Raw genomic sequence first — 5,098 nt, 5'->3', positions numbered from 1 at the left:
ATAATAATAATAACTATCTACTACTACGACAGGTGCTTGTGCTGAAGGCTGGCCGGCTGACCCACCAGAGCAGCTTTGCCGAGCTCGAGCAGCAGGACTGCCACCTGGTGGACCAGCTACGCGCCGAGCTGCGCGCGTACGAGCGTACGGACCGGGAGCGCGCCGAGGCCGACGCGAGACACGCGCAGCAGCTCAAGGAGATCCTGTTGCTAGAGGGCTCCTGCGGCAAGGCGCGCCAGCGCTCGATGTCGACGAGCAGCGGCGGCTACAGGTACGCCATCTACCGGGGGGGGGGGGAGGCATGGTTTTTGGGCTCTACAGTGGGGGAGGTAGACTGTGGTGCCCTCTACAGGGATGGTAAAGACTCATAAGAGTGTGCCCGATGCAAGGGGCTGTAGACGATCAAAAATATTAAAATAAAATAGTGGATATAAACAGTGGGAAATATTAATGAGCGTTATTATTTTATGTAATTTACTTTATACGTGTGCTGCGTCGTTGTCGTTGCAGAGATGGTGTGCTGTACCCTACGCCGTCGCTCGCCTCTCTAGCCTCCGGTCTGCCGGATACCCTGTGCATCCGTCCGCTGCCGCAGGACCCGGACCACCGGCCGAGCAGCATTGCCGAGTGTACGGAGCAGGGTAAGAGTGTGAGCGACGGATTAGTCGTGCGGAATCGCACGGAGTTTCACCGTCAACGATGCAATGTTTCGGTGAATCATGTTAAATTTGATCATTATTGTGAATCTCACCAGATTGCAATGTTTCAGTGAATCATGTTAAATTTGATCATTATAGTGAATCTCACCAAATTTCAATGTTTCGCTGAATCGTGTTAAATTTTATAATTATAAATATCCCACCAGATTGCAATGTTTCGGTGAATCAATTTGATCATTATAGTGAATCCCGTGAGGCAGTGAATGTAACATCAGAATTCAAAATTGCGGTAGGCGGCACCAAATTTCATAATTCACAACTAAATTTTGAAAATTACAGCATATTACACCTAAATTTTATGGTGCGCTCGTACTGCTAATATTTAGTCCTCGGCAATTTGTTAAATCCAATATCAATCTTACAGTAAATGCGAGCTGAACAGAGCTAACCTCATTGCGTTCTAACACCATCCCTCTCCCCCTCCACCGTCATCTCACCATGAGTGTTTTCTTTCCCTTTCTCTCTCACTCGTGTGTGTGTGTAGATGCTGACTGCGGCGCGGCGGGCGGGGCCGCGGCGACGGCGGGCCGCGGGGAGGAGCGTGAGACTGGCGTCGTCGCCGCGCGCGTGTGGTGGCGCTACGCAGCGGCGTGCGGCGCCCCGCTCTCCCTCGCCATCGTCGCCATCTACGTCGGACGCGAGGTGGCGAAGGTCGCGACCGACTTCTGGGTGAAGGCGTGGGCGAGCGAGGCCGCACAGCAGCAGCAGCAGCAGCCGTACGACAACATCAGCAGCATCGGCATGGCTCAGGTATGCGTATGTGTGCATGCGTGTGTGTGTGTGCGTGCGTGCATGCGTGCGTGCGTGTGTGTGTGTACGTGTGTGTGTGTGTGTGTGTGTGTGTGTACGTATGTGTGCATGAATGCGCGTGTGCGTGTGTTCTTGCGTACATTCAACCTTCCTCTTACATCGTATTTGGAGATTTTTCCTAGGCGCGCCACTCCACCGGTAACAACCCGAGCAATCGCTCGGCATAGCAATCCCTCACGCGTCGCCGCCTCTCTTTCCAGGTCGGCGACAGTGCGCTGCCCCCTGGCGGCGGCGGCGGCAGCGGGCTGGACTACTACCAGCGCGGCTACACGCTGCTGTCGTTCACTACCATCCTCAATCAACGGCACGACTGCTTGTCCCTGGCAGTGGCGATTGAGTACGCGGGGCTAGGCGGAGGAGCAAAGGAGATCTACATCAACGGACTGCTCCACCAGATCCGTCGCACTGCCCGTCAGGTAAAGGCCTAGCTGAGCTCAGCTCCTCCGTGCTCTCGCCCATCCCCTCCACTGCTTCCTTCTCTTCGCCGCCTTCCCCGTGCTCTCCCCCCCTCCCACCGCGTCGCTGGCCCCTCCCTCCATACTGTAGGAATCTACACAACAGACTGCTCACCACGATCGTGCACTGCCCCGTCAGGTAAGGCTGCTACTGCTGCCTCCTCCGTGCCTCCCCCATCTCCCCTCCCTCCGTGCTCCTTGCCCCCTCATACTGAGGAATACTTACACAATCAGACTGCTCACACGATTGTGGCATGCCCTCGTCAAGGTTGCAGGCCCTGGCTGGCTGGTTGCTCCTGCCGTGGCCTCCCCCTACCCTCCCCCGCGCTCCCCGCCCCCATACGGGCGAGCGCAATCTACACAACAGACTGCTTCACACTTGTTAAATCAAGAGAGCACGTGCCCGTCAGTGAGGCTGCTGGCTGCTGCCTCTCCTTGCCTCCCCCTACAGCCCTACTATGCGCTCCCCGCCCCACAGCCCCAATAACGGACGCAAGGATCCTACACAACAGACTTTGTTCCCGAATCGTGCACTGCCTCGAGGCAGTAAGGCATGCTGCTCCGCCATGCCTCCTCTGTGCCTACCCCCGCTTCCCTGCGCGTAGCTCCCTGACTCTCATCGTGGTTCAAAGACCTCCATCCCCCTTGTCGTTCGCATGCGCGCCTCATCCCCCCTCCAGGGTGTTCCTGGCGCTCCGTTCCATCGCAGGTTCTTCGACACGACGTAAAAATAATGATACCAAGTACATTATCACGTAATATATATTACGACAAGTAGTAATCATCGTAATCACTACGTAACTTAACGAGCATCTCGTTAGCATCGTCCATCGTCGCTGCTGCAGGTTTTTCGACACGACGCCCGTCGGACGCATCGTGAATCGCTTCTCGTCGGACCTGGGTGTCATCGACAGCCGGGCTGCCCACCTACCTGCAGTACCCTGATGCGCACAGTGCTGATGGCAGTCGCCGCCCTCACCGTCAACGCCATCATCGTGCCCTGGTTCTGCCTCACCGCGCTGCCGCTGCTCGCTGTCTACTGGCTCATACAGAACTTCTACAGAGCCACGTCCAGGTAGAGAGAAGGGGGAGGGAGGGGAGGAGGGAGGGGGAGGAGCAGAGACAGCGAGAGAGAGAGAGAGAGAGAGAGAGAGAAAGAGAGAGAGGAGAGACCAGGAGCGCGCGCGAGAGAGATATTTATTGTTTGATCGCTGCCGTTAAGCCAATATAAATTAGAAATGCTGGTGACAGTGTTAGAAGATATCTCTCCTATCAGACTAGTCACTCACTTCAATCGACCTCACCGGCTCGTGGATTGTGTAAGGTTTAACAAGTAACGACAGTCGTTACATCGTAGCTTAGCTCTGGATTGTGTAAGTTACACTAACCGACAGTCGTACATCGTAAGCGTAGGCTCGTGATTGTGTAATGGTTACAGTAACGACAGCGTTACAACCAGAATTCGTAGCTAGGACTCGTGATTTGATTGTAGGTTACAGTATACGACAGTCGCTTACTTCCGTAGGCTAGGCTCGTGGATTGTGTAAGGTTACAGTAAACGCGTCGTACAATCGTAGCTAGGCCTCGTGATTGTGATAAGGTTGATAGTAACAGACAGATACGTTACATCGAGCTACGGCTCGTGGAATTGTGTAAGGTTTATAGTAAGCGACAGTCGTTCACATTTCGGTAGCCTAGGCTCAGTGGATTGTGTAAGGTTACAGTAAGACAGTCGTTTAAAAAAACATCGTAGCTAGGCTCGTGGATTGTGTAAGGTTACAGTAACGACAGTCGTTACATCGTAGCTAGGCTCGTGGATTGTGTAAGGTTACAGTAACGACAGCCGTTACATCGTAGCTAGGCTCGTGGATTGTGTAAGGTTGCAGAACGACAGCCGTTACGACATCGTAGCTAGGCTCCTGTGATTGTGTAAGGTTCAGTAACGACAGTCGTTACAAAGTGTAGCTAAGGCTCGTGGATTGTGAAGGTTAACAGTAAAATGACAGCCGTTACATCGTAGCTAGGCTCGTGGATTGTGTAAGGTTGCAGTAATGACAGTCGTTACATCGTAGCTAGGCTCGTGGATTGTGTAAGGTTACAGTAACGACCGATCGTTACAATCGTAGCTAGGCTCGTGGATTGTGTAAAGGTTAGGTGCAGTTACGACAGTCGTTACATGCGTAGCCTAGGCTTCGTGGCATTAGTGTAAGGTTGCAGTAATGATCACCGTTAAGTCATTGCTAGGACTGTAGAATGTGTAAGGTTACAGTAACGAAGCCGTTACAACCTCGTACTAGCTCGTGGCATTGTGTAAGTTACAGTAACGACCAGCCCAGTTACATCGTAAGTAGCTTGTGGATTGTGTAAGTTACAGTAGCGACAGTCCGTTACATAACCAGCATCGTACTAGGCTCGTGATTGTGTAGGTTACGATTCAATGACACCCTACATATTGCTAGGCTCGTTACATTGCTGTAACGCCGTTACAGCTAATCGACGAGCCGTCTCACCTCCTCGTAGCTAGGCTCGTGATTGTGTAAGGTACAGTAATGACAGTCGTTACTGGTCGGTAGCTAGGCTCGTGGAATCTGTGTAAGGTACAGTAATGAAGCCGTACATTCGTTGACTAGGCTCGTGGATTGTGTAAGGTTACAGTAACGACAGCCGTTACATCGTAGCTAGGCTCGTGGATTGTGTAAGGTTGCAGTAATGACAGTCGTTACATCGTAGCTAGGCTCGTGGGATTGTGGTAAGGTTACAGTTAATGACAGTCGTTAAATCGTAGCTAGCTCGGGATTGTGTAAGTTACAGTAACGACAGTCATTACATTCGAGTAGGCTCGTGGATTGCTGTAAGGTACAGTACGACAGTCGGACATGTAGCTTACGCTCGTGGATTGGTGTAAGGTACAGTAACTGCAGCCCGTTACATCGTAGCTAAGGCTAGTGGAATTGGTGTACGGTATACACGTATACACTTGAACAGTTAAATTTCACCGCGTTCGTATACTCGTAGCGTAGGCCTCGTACTGGAATTGTGTAAGGTTACCCCAGTCTGACAGCCGTTACAAAACATCGTAGCTAGGCTCTCGGGGATGTGTCGCTAAGGTTATTA

This window comes from Priapulus caudatus, unplaced genomic scaffold, assembly GCF_000485595.1.
Source record: "Priapulus caudatus unplaced genomic scaffold, Priapulus_caudatus-5.0.1 Scaffold630, whole genome shotgun sequence".
Classification (NCBI taxonomy): Eukaryota; Metazoa; Priapulida; class Priapulimorpha; order Priapulimorphida; family Priapulidae; genus Priapulus; species Priapulus caudatus.
This window is presented reverse-complemented; position numbering follows the sequence as displayed.